This window comes from Phaseolus vulgaris, chromosome 8 (assembly GCF_000499845.2).
Source record: "Phaseolus vulgaris cultivar G19833 chromosome 8, P. vulgaris v2.0, whole genome shotgun sequence".
NCBI classification, from domain to species: Eukaryota; Viridiplantae; Streptophyta; class Magnoliopsida; order Fabales; family Fabaceae; genus Phaseolus; species Phaseolus vulgaris.
In genome coordinates, this window is record NC_023752.2 from 8963029 (window position 1) to 8985025 (window position 21997).

General features: G+C 29.7%; 1 long non-coding RNA gene across 1 annotated transcript; it reads right to left on the reverse strand.

The window, feature by feature from the left end:
- Nucleotides 1–969: 969 nt before the first annotated feature.
- Nucleotides 970–6845, reverse strand: LOC137826665 (uncharacterized). Its single transcript, XR_011083568.1, has 2 exons — nt 6347–6845; nt 970–5678 (listed from the first exon to the last, which is right to left on the reverse strand). It is a non-coding gene; the product is annotated as an uncharacterized lncRNA (long non-coding RNA).
- Nucleotides 6846–21997: the final 15152 nt, after the last annotated feature.

Consider the following 21997-nt stretch of genomic DNA (forward strand, 5'->3'; position numbering starts at 1 on the left):
ATTCTTAACTGTAGATCATGGATTATGGAAAGAAATATTATAATAAAAAAATATGAGGATTAAATGATCTTGAATCAACAAACTAAGTGTAATTATGAATCGATTTGGTAGAAAGATACTAAGAAATTGTCTGAATGTGGGAGTTACGAAGGATGGTTAGATAAAACTATCTGATGGCAATTAAGAAATTGACTGAATGTGGTAGTTACAAAGGATGGTTTGACAAAACTATCTAATGGAAAATAGGTAAGAGAACCAAATGGAGGTTTTGAGAAGATAGGTGGAATGGATATATTCCACTTTATGAAAAATTTCCTAAGTTATACAAAAATTCCTATAATAAATTAGTCAGAGTGTCGGATATGAGTTTGTGGATTAATAATACATGGAAATGGAATATGGTGTCGGTCTCCAAAAAATTATATGAAAGGGATAAAATTAACAAGTCTAGAATCGTGTGGCAACAAATTTAATAGCAAATGAGTTTGGTTTCTATGATTGAAAGTAAGTGAAATAAAAACCAATTTTTAGAGACAAAAAATAATTAGTTGCTATAGAGATTAAATCAGAGACTATTTTAGAGATTAAAGAAATTTTGGTTTCTAAATTAGTTTCTATTATTGTTAAATGATTTTTAAATTGGTGTCTAATTAGCAACTAAAGTTTTTGCAACCGGTTTCAAGATATTCACTTAAAAGAAATTTCATCAGATTATTAATATTCTTGAACAACAGTCGTTCTTGATATCAATTTAAGTCTCCCAGATTTAACATATTAAAACTGAAAAGAATAGATTGAAATTTTAATTCAAGTCTCAGTCAAGAAAAATTAGCAGATCATCTTTTCAGTTAACAGGATAACAAAACCAACAAATGAAAAAAAATTGATTAAATTGTAAAACAATAGGTTGTATTTTACCGCGGTAAGCACAACTTTATGCAGAAAAGAAAATGTGCAGGGAAAGAAAACTTAAAGAACACAAATATTTATATTGATTCACTCAAAATGAGGCACATCCAGTCCCAACTCACACTAAGATGGATTTCACTAAATCAAAGTATCTTTTTACACAAATACAACCAAGAATAACTCTTGAACATTACAAGAACTGAAATACACCTTGAAAACACTAAGTGCACCACTTCCAAGAAACACTATCTTACAAACAAAACCATAAAGATTACAATACAGTAAAGAGAACATAATGAAAACACCTTTCTGCAGACTTAGAAAACTCTAAAGGGACCTCCAAATAGTAGCACACTTTGATGAATCCTTGACCTCAAGCAAGGGATGAAAGTGAAAGCACCAATAACTCTTAAAAACTCAAAATCTCTCCAAATACTAATTCACTCAGAATTCTCTAAAGCTTTGAAAACAAGTATGTATGTGTGTAGTGAAGAGATACTCAAATCATAAACCAAACCTTCCTTTTATAGATTTAAAACAGAAACAAGATTCAAAATAGTTTTGAAATCTGTTAAGAAAATAACAGGCTGAAAAAGGAAATAACATGTTGATTTTCAAAAAAACACTTAATCGGATTTAAAACAAATTTTGAGTAATTGAAAACTAAAAATGGAAACAAAACTAACTCAAAAAAAAATTTTAGAAATAAACTTCATCAGAGAAAATTTAACAGATTATTTCTTCAAATAATCAATTGAAAAATTATACTTTTCGGGTAAGAGAAATTTAAACCAATTGAAAACAGTTTTAACCAATTGCAAAAGTTGCAGTATTTCAGGAAACAAAATTTTAACCAGTTAAAAGCTCTTTTAATTGATTGAAAAACCTTTTAGTCAAGTAAAAACAATTTAACTATTTTGAAAAGGTTTTGTGTTTGGACCTTTCATCATATGCTTGAGATAGACGATAAATTAAGACACAAACACTAGACAAAACTACCTAGACTCTCATGAGGCAACAAGACTTCTCTTCAAGGCTTATGACTTCATCAAACATATTTATTTGAGTAGCTTGAGATATTCAACATAAATTAAATAATATTTCATACACTTCAAGAATTATTGATATCTAAATTAGCTTCCATTATTGATAAATAGTTTCTAAATTGGTATATAATTAGTTATCTAGATTTTAGTTACCAATTTTTAGATTCTAAAGTTGGAAACTAGAACTTGATAACTAATTAGATAATAATTTAGAAACTATTTAGGAACAATGGAACTAATTTAAATATCAATAATTTTTTTAATCTCTAAATTAGTGAATATAGTAACTAATTATTCATTTGTCTTTAAATTTGATTTATATTTAATGATTTTTTTAAAGGTTTTTTATGTGTTTTTTCTTATATATTTTAATTTAATTTATCTTTATTTTTTTATTTTCTCTAAATTTATGATGATTGTGTTTGAACGTAAGAACGAATGATGTTATGAAAAAGTATTTGTGAAAACATAGCGTCTACTGTATATTTATTTTTGTTTTTATGTCTTCTTATATACACACTTTGAACCTATGTTAAATAATAAAATATTTATATTCTACTTAATTTATATATATAGTGATATTGCAATGGATAATGTAACCATTTTGATTGTCAAATTTTTTTATTTTGTGGCAATGTTAGAAAACCTCTAATCAAGGCAAATATTCCAGCATTTGAAACAGTGGTCCAAGTTTTTGGGTGTTTTATGTAAAGATTAAAATGATGCAAGTGTGGTCTCTACAAGGAGTGAACATAAATCGCTGAGCAAGCTACCTTGTCTTGTGCGACAAACATGTTTGAACTTTTGCAACTTCAACACTATTTCATTTAAATAAATGAAAATATATAAGATAATATAAAAGAAACAAAATCCACAAAATAAAAGAGGAGGAAAAAGAAAAGACAACAAACAAAAGAGAGAGTATTGATGGGACTAAAATAGTTAAAAAAGATGCTCGTATACAAGCTAAAATCAGTAGTTTTATATTTTATATTACAATTATTGGAACTAAAACTTAAAAAAATAATTAATGAAAGTACAAGTTCTAAAATGAAAAGGTCTACATATCAACGTCTACTGATAATATTAAGGTAACTTTTTCTAGTAGATAAATTTAGTTTTCTGGATGTTTAGATTACTTTTTAAAAAAAATACACTCGAGAAATCAGGTTTTTGCATGAATGATTTTTAGCCAAGTTTTCTACAGAATATTTTTATGAGAAAGTTAAAATTCTAACTTTTCCTGGTTAAAATAAAAAAATTGAAAAATATTATATTACTTGTGTTAAATAATTTAATATACTAATAGATTAGTTTTTAATAAAAATAACATATTGTATTTGGTTTCCAAGAAACTTTATGTGAATATTTACCAACCTAATTCACTTCTCTATAAGAGAATAATGATTTCTAGGTATGGAAATTTTCTAACATACCAAATTAATTTCTTTTTAATAACAAGAACCAAAAAAAGGAACTGATTTTATATAGAAATTAAAAATTATTTTTAAGTATACAACTAATCTATCATAAAATAAACATTTGAACAAATTTTTATGTCAAATTAAAACTTAAACCCTTAAAAAAAAGCCTTATTAAACCTTAGAAAGTAAAAAAGAAAAGATACTATGGTGAATTAAGCTTCAAGTTGAATAAATAAAAAAAAACTGCATTTAAGGTTAATTAGACTTAATTAATCACCCAGTTTTATCTCCAGTTTAAACCTTGACAAGTGCTTTGCCATGTTTAAAAGACAGAAAACCAAGAGAAATAAGATGTAGAAAAAGAAAATAATTTGAGTAGATAATTTCAAATTAGAGTGTGTCGGTGCAAATACTAAACCACTTGATCACAAAATGGCCCACGTATCTTAAAATATGAAGACTCCTGCTATAGACAATTGCTGTCTAGGGCGAGGTACTGATAGGAAAAAAAGCCAATTTTCTTCATCACTGTCACAGTTAAAAAAGAGGATTTTGATTGATACTTTCCCAGGCTCACAATGAATTTTTGGTTTGTAATGGAAATGGAATGGTCCTATTGTGTTCCAAAATGTGAGTGATGAGTTAATGATGAATTGATGTCATAAATTGGCATCTGAATTAAGATAACCAATAAGTAATGGTAATACACTCAAGTCTTATCCCTTCTCAGCTGTATCCACGACCCCATGTTTCCTTAGATGCTATATATGCAAACAAAACGAACAGTCCCTTGAAACAATCACATATTTGCAAAGTTTTCAAAACCCTTTTTAGTGTGGTTATTAATTAAAGACAGATCCTTTAAGTAGGTGTACGGAAAGGGTAAGGCCAAAGCATCATATGGGGACTCCTCACTATGGCATTTACATGTGCTGTCTCTTGGACGCGTTGTTGTTTTCACATCCTTTCCTTTTCTTTTTTTTTTCTTAACATCACCATCAATTATACTGTCACAAACTGGTAAACAAACTGATGAAGTTTTGGGACAATTCTTATACTAGCTAGCATTCAAAGTGATATATAAAATTGTCCTTCATGAGAGAAGGAATTCAAATAAATGATCAGGTTCTCAAACACTAGCTCTTGTATGTATGAAGGAAACCTATTTGTGAGGTAGCTCACCTTTTAATGCTTTTAGACTTCTAGAAAGATATTTGTCTCAGTTAACAACCAGGATTACTTCTTATATGTGTATCAAAGAAGTTATATTTTATGTAATTTTGGTAAGTATCTGGCTTGTATTACCAGAGACATCTGGCCTATATGTTCTCTCATGGTGGAGTTTTTATAGTTGTCTCAAGACTTTAGGACAATAATCAACAACTATGATGATATAATAGTGAAGATCACCTAATTCCCTGACTGAATTTATGACCATTTTTAATATTTACCACTAAGTACTCTATACAGCTTCTAGTTTTAGTTTTTTTTATTAGTTGTTGCATCATTATTATGTGATCTTTTGAAATTGTAGTTAAATTTTTATATTCAAATCATTTCAATAAGAGGTTGCATAGTATGTACATAGGTTTTGTTAGATAGTATGTTGTTGGATTATAATGAATTATGGTGTGGAGGCATCTAGCCTCTTGTATATATATTGAAACATTCTTTAATTATCTCATTTTGTTTAATGTAATTAGTTTATTGGAGAAAAAAAAAATATTCACTACTACTAAGACTGCAAAAAATCTGAAAATTTACAAGTAAAAATGCAGCCGATGAGTACAATTTAGATTTCTCCATTAGCAACAACATCGACCACAATTTCATATCAAGTTTGAAAGTTAATTTTAACCATAGATGATACAAAGAAAAAAACAATTAAGCCCCACACCAACACAATAAGCAAGAAGAAACTGAGGCTTGATAAACCTAGCTACTACAAACTAGCCATGCATATTTGTCATATTGCGGAAATTAGCACAACAACTAGAGGAGAATGGAATACCTGCATTTTTTTTACCCCTTCGACTCCTCTAGGTATATTACAAAAGTTCAAAACTCATTTTGTCTTGTTCAAAGGCTTCCTTCCAATTGACATCACAATGATGGCATGCAAAACGAGCAAAAGAAGTTATATGAACATAAACTTACGGTGTAAAATTATATGGCCACTTTTTGCAAGAGACTTGTGTAATCAATGGTTATGCCATGAAAAAGCATGCCACTATGTCAATATATTTCCCAAGTGCGCACAACAGATGAACTTTTTCTTTTGAGGAGGATAAACCTGGCACTGAGTCATATACCACTTTGGTCAATTTAAACAATAAAACCATAAGAAATTGAGGGGGTGGCAAGGTCATTAACATAACTAGTGCTTCATTGAGAATGACCTCGGTTGACACAAGATGAAACTGAAGCCAAAGCATGATGATCTTTATGCAACATTGGGTTTTCCACATCAGAGAAAATCTTTTTTTGCGATGGGTGATTGGGGGGAAGAAAGAGAGAAAAAGAGGGAACGCGAAACCTACGAATTAGACTGTGACTCACACTAACCCCTTCATCATTTTGATTAATATACATGTTTAAGATGTAATGCTCTTTGATTAAGACACAATTAAAATAGTTCACTCTATATGTACACCATAATATTTGTAAAACCTACATTTATATATATTCCAAGCCACTCAATATCATCAAAGTTTGAATGTCTATTCAACTGAATAAATGCTTGTTTGATTCAGTCATAACATTTAATAATCAAGTCTTGCTACCAAATAATGATTTTTCTAAATGTTTTAAGTATATATTGCTATAAATGCACCTTTTTGTTGTGTTTACACTGATTTCAAACAGTGTTCTCGATCTCAACACATGTTGAGTACTGAGGCATGCTAATGTTCAAGAAAAAAGGGGCTAAAATGAATGAAGATGATGATGATATACAGTACTACTCACCTTGTATATGAAGCTTTTGAATTTGATGCTGGATTGTGAACAGAAGCCAATAAAAACCCCATCCTTCAACACTTGGAAATGCAATATAAGGTGCTGTTGTCATGATGGGGAAGAGGGGCACATGAAGGACTAACTCGCTGCAGCAAATATAGGGTCTCTATAACAGAAAAGAATGTGAGAATTTTCTGAGTTCAGACCCCTTGGGTTGTGTTGATGAGTCAGTGTTGCACGTGCCCTGCTTCTCCATCTTGCTAACATGCACCTTCAATTCTGATGATCATGTGACTTGCTATGGTAATAGTAGTTTTCTGAGGCTTAGAAGAAAAGGAAGAAAAGTTATTGAAGAAGCAGAAAGGCTAAAGAAAGAGGTGGTGAATATTTGGAGTGGAATCTGCAACTTAGGTGGGTGAAGTCTAGTGATGTATAACAAAAGAGGGAATTGAGAGTGTTTTTAAAGGGAGGAATGGGAGATGGGAACAAGAAATGAAAGGCTTAGTTGGGTGCGGGGCCTGAGATTTTAACCCAAACAGCTTGTCACAAGTCATAAATAACAGGACCACACCACTTGATCACTCACATACACACACTCAATTACTCATATACCCTTCCAAAATTAGGGTACCCATCTTCTTCATGTACAAGTAAGTTTTACATGAACACAACAAATCAAGAGTTTCTGATGTACTCAAATAAAGGATTCAAGTATTATGAACAAAACTCATACTGTTGTGATGTTAATTTTAAATTTCTATATTTTATTTTTAAGTGTACAATTATTAGTGAGTTAAAATTTAGAAGTCATGCAAAAAATGGTTAATTTGTTCATTGTGAAGATTTTTACATAACTCATTAAATAATAATAAAATATTTTTAATAAACTTATTACTTAAATTATTTTAGTATTTTTCTATGATTTTGATTGGCTGTTTCTCTAGATCTTGTGTTCACGCTAAATTATTCTCCAGTATATTCCCACTATACGCCAGTGAAATTTAATTATTTAATTTCTATATGATATGATATTCCATGAACTCACCATTACAAAAAAATATTATTAAACTATGTTGAGCATATAATGCTTTAGAGAAGGAAGAGAAAAGCAAATAAAAAACATTAAATATAAACTAGGAAAATAAACTAATAGTTTATCAACATGCAGCTAATGGATTAATGGGATAAAAGCATGTTTGGATTCTTCTTCTGTTTCGGTACTAGTTAATCAGAGTTCAACTAAGGAGTTTCATCCGAGGAGGAGTCTTCGTCAAGGTGACCCTCTAACACCTTTCTTATTCTTTATTGTGGTAGAAGGTCTAGCAGGTGTGTTAAGAAAAGTTGTCGAGTTGAATTTGGTTGAAAGCTTTGAGGTTGGGGTTAAGAAGGTAAAAGTTAATATGCTTCAATTCGCAGATGACACTTTGTTTACAATCAAGATAATTTTGAATTGCTTTGAGCTAGTCTTTGATCTTAAGGTCAACTTCTTGATGAGCAAGATTGGTGGGGTGGGTGTTAATGATCCTACGTTTTGTTGCAATTCTCAATTGTGAAGTGATAAATACTCCTTTTAAGTATTTGGGGATGCTTGTGGGGGGATGTCAAAAGAGAGGTGTGTTTTGGATTGGAGTGGTTGATAGAACTAAAAACATACTGGATAGGTGGAAAGGTAGATTTTTGTTGATGGCAGGGAGGATTTGTTTAATTAAGTCTGTTCTTTGGTTTATACAGTTGTTTTATGTTTCTCTGTATAAAATGCCTTCTTTGGTGTTGAAGTAAATTGTTAATTACAGAGAGACTTCTTGTGGGGTTGGGGTTCGGAAGGGAGGAAGATTGCTTGGGCTTCTTGGAAAACGATATGTGAGCCATGGAAAGAAGGTGGTCTAGGTATTCTAGATCTAAAATGTGGCTATGTTGGGGAAATAGATTTGGCGTTTGAGCTTTGATAAGGGTGGCTTGTGAAAAGAGGTCCTTGAGTTTAAATATGAAGGGAGGAGAAGCTTGAAAGTAAATCGTGTTTACAACAAGGACTCTCTTTGGTAAAGAGTTTTGAAGGGGATTTGGAAGATGGAGTCGGGTAGAAGTTTTGAGTATTGTTTTGAGTGGGCAGTTGTTAATGGGGAGAAAATTTCATACGAGGATGATGTTTGGGTGGGTATTGATGATATTTTTTTTTTTTATCAGCAAAGAATAAATATAATTAAAGTGGGACATTTCAGGGATGTCCCAACCCGTATACATCAAGTGGATGCTCCTAATCTAGATAAAAATTGGTACCAACCTTGACATTCAGAGCACCCAAAAAACCTACTGAAAAATGCATAAATTCTAAAGAACTATTATGAGTAAAAGTGCACTTTCCACCACCGTGCTATTTAACTACACAAGTGGCCAAAATTGGATGGAGGCACCGCAGGTCACCAAAAGCAAATCCAAGGTTCCAACAGCAGAACGTGGTGATATTATGGCAGCTCCATACCAACCCAGATTTGAACAAGATTGTTTTCTTTAAGTATTAGCAAAGATGCAAATTTGACTTCTTTTGACAAGTGGCTTAACAGGTCTTAGAAGTGGGATTTAGTTTGGAGAATGGGCTTGTTTGATTGGGAGAAGACTAAGGAACTTCAACTTCTCCAGGCGCTTAATGGATTGTGTTTTGCCTTGGATAAGGAAGATTGTTGGGGTCTGAAAGGGTGGTGTGACTACTAGGTACACGGTTAGTTCGGCCTACAGTGTAATGAGAGGTTCTTCTGAAAGGGTTTGTTCAACTGTGTTTGAATCTTTTTGGAAGATGTTATCTATACCCTCAGCTCATTTTACTGCCTGGAGAGTGATGGGTAACACGATTGCTTCTAAAGCCAATCTGTTAAGAATAGGGGTTATGGTTGATTGTATTGTTTGTTGTTTGTGTGGGGTGGTAGAAGAGACCACAAGGCATTCATTTTTTAATATAATTACTTGGTTAGTTTGGAACAAGTGTTTTGCTTGGCTTGAGGTGGCATTGGTAGATCATATTGATCCTGTTTCACATTTTCTGCATTTTAAACTGTGTAATGTTCCAACCTATATTAATGTCTTTTAGGGAAGTGTCTAGATTGTCGTTATTGGTGAGATTGGAGGCATAAGAATAAATTCATCTTTAAATGTGGAGTGATAAATCATTTTGAAATATTTTCTTTGATCCAACTAAAAGTCTGGTCTTTGATTACATTTAAAGTTGTGCATGCCTGTTTTTCTTGATCGGATTGGTGTCTAGACCCATTAACGTGTTTATTTATGATTAAAAATCATTGACTTTGTAAGCTTTTAGTTTGGGTAGAACGCTTGTTTGGTGTTATTATATTTCTCTGCTTAGTAGCTTAAGTTTGATTGAGTGGAGTATTTGATTGTTTCTAGTTTGAATAAGGTTGGATCATCCCTGAAGTGGTTCATATTTATTTATTATTTTTTACTGATAAAAAAATTATGTGAAGGTTTTATTCTTCATGTAAAATGTATGTTCAATTTATTTAATTTATTATTTATTGATAAAAAAATTATTCTTGAAAAACTGCTTATTGAAAAATTAAATTTTTACATTTCAATATTTCGATAATTTGTCTCTTAATGTCAGACATGAAATGATTTGGTTTGAAAAGTAGTCATTTTAGGGTTAATCAAATTAGAGATTTAAATTTAGATTTTGAGAAAATAGACATTTTTTATTCTCGTTAAAGTTCAAAGCTTCCTTGAGAAGCTTCAACTGAACTTGAACTTGTAGGGTTGTAGGGAAAAAAACAAAAAGGAGCTCTCAAAGTTATATATGTAACACCATGAAAAAAAAAACAGAAGAAAAAAAAATTGAAGGGGATGGATATAATTAGAATTCATAATACAATCACTACCAGAAAATCATAAAATAAAAACTAATTTTTAGAAACTAAAATAATTAGTTGCAATAGTAACTAAATTAGAAACCATTTTAAAAGCTAAAAAAAAATATTGGTTTTTAAATTAATTTATATTATTGTTAAATAGTTTATAAATTGGTATCTAAATAGCAACCAATGTTTTAACTACCAATTATTTAATTTTTAAATTTGGCAGCAAAAATCTTAGTTGTTAATTAGATACCAATTTAGAAACTATTTAACAATAATTGAAATTAATTTAGAAACCAATTTTTTTTTAGTTTCTAAAATGATATCTATTTTAGTTACTATTAGAACTAATTATTTTAGTATCTAAAAATTAGTTTCTATTTCATAATTTTCTTAGAGTGAATATTAATGAAAAATTATAATTTGACATACACTCGTAAGTTTATAAATAAATATATAAAAATATATTAATAATTAAATAATATAATAAATATTAAAATAATAATATTATTGATTGTAAAGTTTTTGAGGTAGAAAAAAAGGTTATCTACATATCAAAGTCTAATAATAAAGTAGTGATACCGTAACACTCTCTTAACCAACCATTTTTCAAGGTTTATATAATATTTACTAAATTATCATTTGTAACAACAGTTTCACTGGACAGTTTTTAAAAAAACAGTGTCAATCAAAGTTTTCCATACCCATATTAATAACTTGTGTCACTGAACTAAAGAAAACGTACACAAACAAACCCTTATGCTTCAAATCTAGATGTAAATTTATTAAAAGAAAGACTAAAGTACAAATACCTTTGCCACTCCACTTTAGTTTATCATCAATTAAATACAGATGTGGCCAAAATAAAAAATCTTGTCATTTTCAAATCTCACCATGATATACTTAACGTAGTGTGTAGCAATAATTGTTCTGGGGAATGAGAGTAAAGTTTCTTTAACCACCATAACTGCCAAATGTGTTGCTCCAGTGCAAATTGAACCAGTTGCAGTGTAGGAACATAACATGGCAACATGTGTATGTATGTAAAAAAATCACAAGATCTTACCCGTATATTTTGAAGATCACAATGATACATAAACCCTTATCTTTATCTCACCAACTTTGATTTTTTTTTTAGCAAATAGCAATGAAATTAAAAATATCATTTTATGAGTGGTCTCACCCTTATACAACAAAATAATGTTCATAAAATACATTTTCATCTACATATCAACCAAAAAAACTTTCTACCGTCTATCTCATCTCTACTAATAATAAAAAAAAGAATAACAAGGATGAATCCTTGTAAAATACTAAATTGAATGCATACATACCAAGGATTCTAGCATCAATCACAGAATGAGAAATTAGTTGACAGTATCTTTGATGAGATTTAGGACCAAACCTTAATCTATGCCTGAGAGAACACTTCAGTATGATTAACCACTCCACCTTTAAATATATAAACAGTTATTTCTATGCCTCCATATCTTACTAACCAACGCAATCCACATGTTGTCCATAATAAGATTAACTTAAGTTACGCAATACCAACTTTATTTGTACACTCTTTTTTTACATTATGTCATTATCTATGTTGATATAGATTTGGAAGGAGAAAGGTAGTAAATATGTGGGGAGAAGGAGGATTTTGAATAGACCAATCTTTGTGAACCATATTCTTGCCCTCATTGAGAAGTGGACAATATGATGAGCCACTCTTCAGCACGAGGTTGTTAGCATATTGTTTTCATGTCCACACATTTAGACGGCTGATTGCCACATAACATGCCCAATTGTGTGTCATGATCACAGATGTTGCTGTCTCAAGTTTGGCGACACTTCTTTTCCTCATAAATTACTATAAATAAGGAAAAGTAATGTTAAGATTAACTCCCTCCAGCAGTATGGTAAGTATATTGCTTCATATATCAAATGCACCTTAATCTTGTTGTGATTAAGAAAATTGGCACAATTGTTGCAAAATGTTCTGTCATGTGCACTATTGTTCCACCAATTATGTTTGAAAGCGACTTTAGAACTACAGTATCTAAAACTGCAGATAGGTCTTGTGCATGGTTTCCACAATGAGTTTATCATGCTAACCAAATCCAGGGTTTGTGAAACATATGTAAAGTACTTCCATAATGGAAAGTTTTTCTTTGTTCCAATAATACTTCTTGGTAGCTTTTTCTTGCCTTGTTTTTGTGGTCATGAATATTCTTTTCCAATCAACAACCTAACTGCTGCTTTTTTTGAATTGAATTCATTCAAAAGATTGATGAGACTATAACAACCTATTATCTTTTAAATGATTTTATTATCTTTTAAATGATTTTTTTTTCTGTTTTCTTGTTAAGAAGAATACAAAATGGTAAAGTTTTAAAGCTTCATGATTTCACTGATTGAATTTTTTACTCCACTAACCTTTGTTTTCTATGAGAAATAGTCATAGGAATAATGTAGAAAGAATATATCCCGTTTCACTCCTGAATTAATTGGTTTGAAGAAGAATATGTCAAGTTATTAAGTGAGATTATGCTTCTAATTAATTAGTCTCATCATACCTCCAAATGTGTGTTCCCTACTCTAGAGAGAAACATTATTTCTTTTAAGTTTGGCAGAAAGTGATATCATTCTCTGTTTTATAAGGCCTTAAATTGTAAGATATTTATTTCTTTGGCGTAATGATCTAACACGTTTTAGAATAAGCTATAATAATTTAAAGATACCCAATTTTAAAATTATTTCATTTGAGTTTATCCCATAGTTACCTATACTAAAAGTGAGAAGGGCATAACTTTTATTCCATATCCTCTAGCATTTTTTTATATAAAATAGTTTGCAAAAAAAAAATTTAGATTTTTCAAATCATTTTCAGTTCTAATAAGTTTTAATTTTTTTTTCATAAACACATTATTTTAATCCCTAATAAGAACCAAAACTTACTTTTAAAATGTAAAAAATAAAAACTTACCATTTTTATAGAAATTAAAATTAAATTTTGGAATATTATGAAATACTAAAATTGCATTAATATACTGTTAGTTATATAATTATGTTTTTCTTAAAAAATATTTAATTTTCGTTGTTATTTAAAAAGATTGTTTCACACTACGAGAAAAAATTGATTTAGTTGAGGTTAATTTTTACATTATCTAGGGTTAAAACCTCTATTAAGTCATTTATTCAGGGTTGCAGTTTCCCACATTTTTTAGGAAAATGTTTTCTGGGTTTTTTTAAATTATGGAAAAAGTCTTTTCGAACCCTTGTTAAATATCATGGGTTTAAGAATCTTCGTTAAATACAATGGACTTCAAAACCTCCATAAAATACCATGGGTTTAAAACCTTCGTTAAATACCATGGGTTTAAAACCTTCGTTAAATATCATGGGTTTAAAACCTTCGTTAAATATCATGGATTTAAGAACCTTCGTAAAATATCATGAGTTTCAAAATTTCCATAACATGACTTGTCGTTTGAAATAACCTTCAAACCCATTTTTCATGATCCTCCTAACTTCTCTCTTCCACCAAAGACACACTGCTCTCCGGTAGAGGCTCAATGGTCGTCGACAATAGTTCTAACAAGAAATCACAATTCAGCTACACTTATGTATATTATATGTAAGGAGAAGAAACACTAAATGAGACACTATCATTGCTTCTTCCATCATCCTAGCTCGGCAACAACTAGTGTTGATCATTGTTTAATATATCCTTAATAATTGCATTATTTCTCAAATGTGTGCTTCAAAGTCATGTGTGTTCTTGGCTTCGATGACATCAAAGATTGCAAGAACATATTTTGGGGAGAAATTAACTTTATCGCTTATCACTTTTACAGTGAATTAATTATTAGATGCATTTTAAAATAAAGGTCTTATTTTAAAATATTTCAAAATTATGAGAATTAAATATTAACAATTATAACTAAAACTAAAATTGCACAATATACGCACATCAAAAGATAAAACAAAATGAGTTAGGTTTTTAAAGAATGAGTTTGTAAAAAAAACTAAGAATTATATAAACCAATTACCAACAACTACTGTTGAAATACATATTATCCAAGATTAGTTGTTGAAATTCTTATTATCCAAGATTATTTTGATGATTTTTTAAAATAAAATTTTTAAACTTTAGAAAACTTATTTGTAATGTAAAGTTACATTTTCAAAATTTTATAGAATTTAGTTATAAAATATATTAAAACTATATATAGTTCACTATAAAAAAAAATAAGTATTATCTACGGATTTTTATCCACAGATCTGAATCCATAATTAAATTTAGCATTACCTACGGATATAACCCACGGAAAACATTACCTACGGATATTACCCACGAAAAACATTATCTACGGAAAACATTACCTACAGATATTACCCACAAATTCTGAATTCGTAGGTAAATTCAACATTACCTACCAACTATTATCCACCAATTTCTATTACCTACGAACTATCATCCACAAATCTCTATTACATATCAACTATTATCATAATAATTATATGCATAATATTAAAATATTATTATAATATAAATAATTATAAAATCATAATTAATATTCATAAATAATAATAATCATAACTAATAAGTATACATATTATTAATAATATAAAATTAATAATATTAATATAATAATATAAATAATATAATTAATATTATATTAATAATATGAATAATAATAATAATATTAGTAATATTAATAGTATTAACTATATTAATAATATAACAAAATTAATAATATTAGTAATAATAAAATTAATAATATATATTATTAATAATAATATTAATAATAATTAATAATATTTACTAATATTAATGATATTAAATATATAATAATGTTATTCATTTTTATTTTATTAATTATATTAATATTGATAATCATACTAATAAGTATAAGAATAATCATAACATGACAACAAAATTTAATTGGTGTAATGGTTAAAGCTTCTTTGAACATTCCCCAATAGACTTGGTTCTTAATATCTGTAGTATATATTTTTATTTTAAATTTGTAATTTTGAAAATATTTTGTAAGAGAAAAAAGTTGAAAATAAATATTTTACAAAGATAAAAATAATAGAATGAATATTTTTCAATAATTAAAACAAATAACAAACAAATAAATTACTTGAACTAGACACTAAAAAAAATCAATATTTAGCTACCACTTCAACATTAGCCAAGTGAGTAATACTAGTAGAGTGTAGGTCAAGTGGAGGACGCTATTAGAGTGGGTCAAGCCCACTCTGATGGACACTAACTTAAATAGAAAATATTGAGTGAGTTAAGGAGATGCTAAGGTCACACTAAAAATAAAACATAATGCATCAATTTCAAGAACACACAAGTGGGCATTAAATCAATGTTTTGAATTAAATAATATAAGCATAGCAGCGATCTAAGTGACATGAAAATTATTTAAATAATTTAAAGGAAATATTAGAAAAGCTATACTAGGTTTAGCCCATACAAAATTACTATTTTTTTAATAATATATATAGTGTTAGTTTCTGGGACGCTTTATTTGTTTAAAAAGTTAGTGTCGTGGTCATACCAAAACTCATGAATATAAATCAAGATAAAATATATCTAGAAGTTTCAGAGGTTCACTTTGACTTTCTAATTTTTGGTTTTGTGCCCTATATTCCTTGTGGAGGACCTGAGTTCCCCTTTTCTCAGTAATCAGCAGTTGGCTATGGTGACAAAAGGTAAGTGATCTTGGATACCTTTACTATTTACATTGGGGAGTAGTGGTTCGAAAAACCCTAATGATAATGTAGAAAAGGAGTTTGAAATTGAACTCGGATTGAAAGCTCCAATCTTTAAGTGAAAGAGGGAACATATGGGTGAGGAGGTAGAGAAGAAGAATCCATTATCATTATTGATCTAAAGGTGAGTTTTGGGTTGCATTTTTGGTAGAGAAGAAGAACCATAGGGTTTTCTATATTTTTGGTAGAGAAGAAGAAGGACCAAGGCTCTTCAAACTATCACCACTCCAAACAATGTTCTTAATTTCCTCTGCAGACACTGCTCCAATGAGTTACACATTATCTTCGTTTGATAATGAGGTGAACCGAACATTATTCAGCCTAATCAATGGCTCGAACTCCCCAACAAATCTAGCTTCGAAAAACTTTTTGGCCTTGGTCTTTACCACCTCTTTCTCTTCACACTACTGACAGTTCACTTCTACCTCGTTTATCCCGTTTCTCATTCTCATTCACTTCACAAATGAATGGAAAATTCTTGTGTTTAAGTCACCTTGTTTCAACCGTTTTTTCCTTGCTTTTTGTTGCACGACCGCTTCTTGTTTTAATAAGTTCCGACTTTGTTCAGCCAACAAGAGTCTCCTCTCCTCCCGCCCAAACTCATCTAATACGTTTTCATCGTCTCTTGTATCCAACTCTTGAATTTTCTTTTGTAATTCGTCCCCTTCTTGATTAACGTTCTCGATATTCCACTTCTTCAAATCTAGCTTTAACTTTTTCAATTTTTCTTTTAATACAAACATCCCTCCACCTAACACTTCATAACTTTGCCATTTACTCCAAACAAAATCTAACAACCTTCTGTCACTTTGCCATACGTCCAGACTTCTAAAAGGTTTTTTCCCCCAATCTACCAACGCAGTTTTGAGCACTAGAGCACAATGGTCAGAGATCGATATGCTAAGAACTAGTTGTTTACTATTTGGCCATACATCCATCCCTTCCCTAGACACAAGAATCCTGTCAATTTTGCTCTTAAGTGTTCCATTCAGCTTGTATCACATGAACTTTCTTCCAACCATCGGAATATCCAACAACTCTGCATTTTCGATGAAACCATTGAATCCCTTGGTCTCTCTACTATAATCTGAAACTGAAACTACACTTTTTATTTCCTCCTCCTTCTAATTGAATAAAAGTTCCCAACAACACACCACACCCTGTTTTGTTGATTCTTCCTGAGTTCACTAACCTCATCCCATACCTCCTTCCTTTCTTTCAACGAACCAGAACTGTACACACTCACTATCGTAATTTGTATCTCAACTCCTTGTAGCTCGTCATATTAAAACTACTTCTTCTCCACATAGTAATAATTCCTCCTGCATTATTAACTGTCCCGTTTTCCACCCATTCAATTTCATTTGAGCCCCACAAAAAAATAGCAATTTTCCTTACCAATTTCTACACACTTCGTCTCCTGTACACAAACCATTCAAACCTCCTATTTTCTAATCAAGTCTCTTATGTAAGATCTTTTCGTACTTCCTCATATCCCCCTTATGTTCATGCTAATTAGACTCATCATCTAAAACACTATTCTCCTTTTGAACACTCCTATAATCCCGACTCTCCAAACTGCGAAGTCTGTTTAAGACAACCTCTTCTTCTCTTAAGAGAGTGAATCCCATCTCCTTCCCAAAACTCCATTTCCTTCTCGCTTCTCCATTTTCATCTTTTAACCAAAGCATTCTACTATAATGCCTAACATCAATTTAAATAGATGATTAGTAGTTACATCTAAGGATATATATATATATATATATATATATATATATATATATATATCCTTGTTAATTCTAAGAATAACTTTACATATATTGACCAAATTCCTAAATTTTCAAATCAACTTAGGCAAAGATATAGCTAGCAATTCATGGTCACTTAGGGTAGTCCTAGTCTATTAGAAACAAACAGAAACCAGCAATACCTATTATGTAGCAACCTATGATAAAATGCAGAGAGAGAAGGGTCAAAAAATAGGCATGTAGAAACAATAGAGACACATATATGTGCTTTCGGATTCCTAGGCCCCTATAGATTTGTTTTTATTGTAACTAGCGAGCTCTAGAAAATGGTTTGATTTAGAAAAAGTTTGTGCTATTCCAAAGCATGCATAGGTGTTAACATGGTGGCACTCTTTTTGGCTTGAATAAAGAGCCATGGTAAGTGTAAAAGGCATTGGTGGGTCATGTGTTTTCCCAACAAGACATGTTATGTGTGAAAACAAAGATTAGTGGTTCCGTAAAATTTATTCCTTTGGGTCCTGCATGAGTCTGAGCTCACATTTTGGATTTCTGGAACCAACCATGGTCTGACATTTGGCAAATTTGACAGTGAAAGGGCAACCATAGAGAATGGAGTGTGATACTGCAATGGTATGGCCAAACCTTGTTGCATATTAATTATGACTAACATATTCATTATGTTATTTGCCATGTACTTAACACTTTGAAGATCCAACAAAAGAGACTAACTTTTTGGCTGGATGGTATTGATAAACAACATGTGGATGCAGCCCATTGACCTGGCTTTCCACTCCACTAGGACACTGATAATGATGTGAGTAGTAGAAGACAATATCAACCAAATATATTGCAATATAAAAGAATAGGTATGCATGAAAAGAATTAGGTTATAGTATATATAAAAAAGTATAGGAATATATGAAAAGAGAGTGAGATTTTGGAAGGCCTTTTAGGATTTACAAATATATTATCTCAGACACGTCAATTTTGTAAGCTACACTTGACATCACACTCTAAAAGAAATAGTTTAATTAACAATCAAATTAGTGCCTTATGTGGTGTTAACCAAGATAGGGAGTTGGACAAAGAAAGTAGGTATGGTGCCATTGGACTCTGTTAAATGGGCATGTCACTTGCAACCACAATGTCAAATAATGGACCCAAAAGGAATAATTAAAACCAGTTTAATTAAGTGGGACATAATTCAATATTTGCCATATGAGAAAACACACCACCTCTTGTGACTGTAAGTTAAGGGGTAAATGTATTTTTTCGTTATTTTTTTAATATTTTTATGTGAAATTAATTTTTGTTTTTATTTTGAATTTTATATTTTTATGATTTGTAATAAGAAAAATATTAAAATTAATTATTATTAATTTTTTTACCTAACAAACAGATTTTCAATATAAATTAAAACGTTAATATACACTACAAGAAAATCATAAAATAGAAATTAGTTTTTAGAAACAAAAAATAATTAGTTGATGACTAAATAATTGGTAGCAAAAACCTTAGTTGTTAATTAGACACCAATTTAATCATTTAACAATAATAGAAACTAATTTAAAAACCAAATTTTTTTTGTCGATAAAATAGTTTCTAATTTACTAATTATTTTTTTAAGAAAATAGTTTTTATTTCATGATTTTTTTATAGTGATATAATACAGTTTATATTAAAAATTTATTTATTATATAATAAAAAATCATCTCAATAATTCTCAATGAATAAAAAAATATAAAAAATAAAAAACAATTTAACACAAAAATATAAAATCGAAAAATATGTATTTAACCTTTCTAAATACTAACTAATACGTACAAGACATTTTATATTGATCTTTAGGGATAAGTAATAACATTTGTTTTACTTCAGTTTGCACTGTAAACAGATTGGGGGAACTTTAGGGTTGCTTTTTTATTGGCAACATTTTAATAATAATAAGGCTTAATAAAGTTGGGAACGTGCATATCTAATTGACCCAAATTCATATAATTTACATCTGCTGTCAATATAGCTTTTTCTTTTCTTCCAAAATTTAGAATAAAGAATTATGGTTCAGTACCTGGCACCATCATATCGTCATCATAACGCAAGCACTTCAGAAAATGTTTTAATTAAGTAGGTAATAAGGATTTCATTTTTTGGTCATATTGTATAAATTATTTCATTCAAAATTTATTGAATATATTCAACAAATAAAACTATTAAGATACAGACTGTTATATACATTGCATTATTAATTATGATTATATATCAGCAAGTTAGTATAAGATTTGAACACATTTTTCTTCTAGATTTATGATAAGAAAATGATATTTAAACAAAATTGTTTTAGGTAGGGACAAGAGGCATTTTCCTAGTGAATAGCATGATTGCTATTCTTGTCTAGTCAAATGGAAAAAGCAAGAAAAGATTATTCGAAGACATGATTTTGCTTAATTTTTGTAATGAGATAAGGACAGAGTAAATCAAAGTATATATCTTTTACTGAACTTAATCAAAATATGCAATTGAGTGTGAACCCAGAAAAGCATGTAGCAGTAGATAGATTAACTTAGTAATTGTCATATACGGAAAATTTTACTCGTCTAAAGAGAATGATCACACTAATGACTGCATAATTGAATCAATAGCTTTCAACGTTGAAAGGGAAGAAAGTGTTTTCCAATGGAGTAAATTAGAGGCATGCATTTTGTTGTTTCCATGAGATTGACCAAAAGTTTTGCTTAGGACTTGGAAACATGAGGTTGTTCTACCTAGCACGTAATTGCTGAATACTTTGAATTCAAGGGAACCAAAATCAGCATCTCAATCATTTCATGTTATGTAGGAAATGCTAATTTCTGTTGCACTAATTAAACTTATGTGATAATGGAATCCAACACTCATTTTAAGAAAGTGGAACTTTGGGATCAAATCATAAGATTTCTCATTATTAAAAGAAGAAAAAGAAAACAAGTGCAGGATTTTTATTTTTTATTTTTTATTTTTTAAGCAAAAAATTTTCAGATAGTGCCTTTTGGGTCAAAAAAAATTCAGATAATGTGTGTTACCCATGTTTCAGTTAAATAATTCATTTAACATATACTTTATATTTTTTTTAAACAATAAAAAAATATGAATCATAAAAGAAAAAATAAAAGAGTAAAAACCACACACTCTTACATGTTTCAAACATCTAAATAAAACATATTACATGTTTCAAACATCCAAATAAAACAACATACTATGGTTAAGGATATAATTTATGCAAGACTTATTAGTGTGTCTTGAAAAAAAAATGTCTCAACAATAAATAAATAAAATAAAATGGAATATTTTATGTGTACTCCAATCCTTATACATAATGTTCAAGGCCCCTTATCTAGAAGGCTAAGAGCAACAAACAAAAACCGGCAACAATATACTTTTCAATATTAGAATCAATTGAAAAAATTTTAATATGATTAAAATTTACATTCTTACAAAACCAAATATTTTCTATCAAATTTTTTCAAGCTTCCATCGATGCGTTCCTCTCTTCTATTTTAGTATGATGAAAATAGGTGTAAAAAAAAAAAAAAAAAATACTTTAACTCTCAAGTAAATATGTTGAAGTGGAGACTTACAACAAATATACACTAAAGTACATTTTTCAAAAGTTAATATTGAAGTAATTCCCCAATTTTTTCTATTTTCTTCCCAAGCCAAAGAACCTCTATGATGTTTCTTCAATTAATTGTTCCTAATGCCCAACAACTACAATCAAATTTAATAATATTTTGGCTTATAAGTACAAGAAGAATGATGAAAAACATATATATATATATATATAATATTACAAACTTCTAGAATATGTTAACACAGGGAAACAAATAGCATACTTTTAGCAAAAGAAACACAAAAAAGAAGAAATATGCAAGGTCATTATCAATTATCAATTTGTTGTTTTCTCTCAAATATCATAAAGACAGAAGCGACTGGTTACCAAAATGCACCCCACCAAAATATGTTGCCATGTCCATCAAGATCAACCAAATGGTAAATTCATGTATATCTAATAGTTTCAAATTACAGTGTACAGCATTACAGTTTCATCATGATCCTTCATAATTTAGAAATTTATATATAATAATAGGGTTGATGTGGCTATAACTACAATGGTGATCAGTTGCAGGTGAGAATCATTTATATTATCATATCTCTTAGAATTTAGGTTTTCTTAGAATTTATAACAGATGATCTAATAAATTCAATAACAGATATTCAAATACGTTTTGATACTA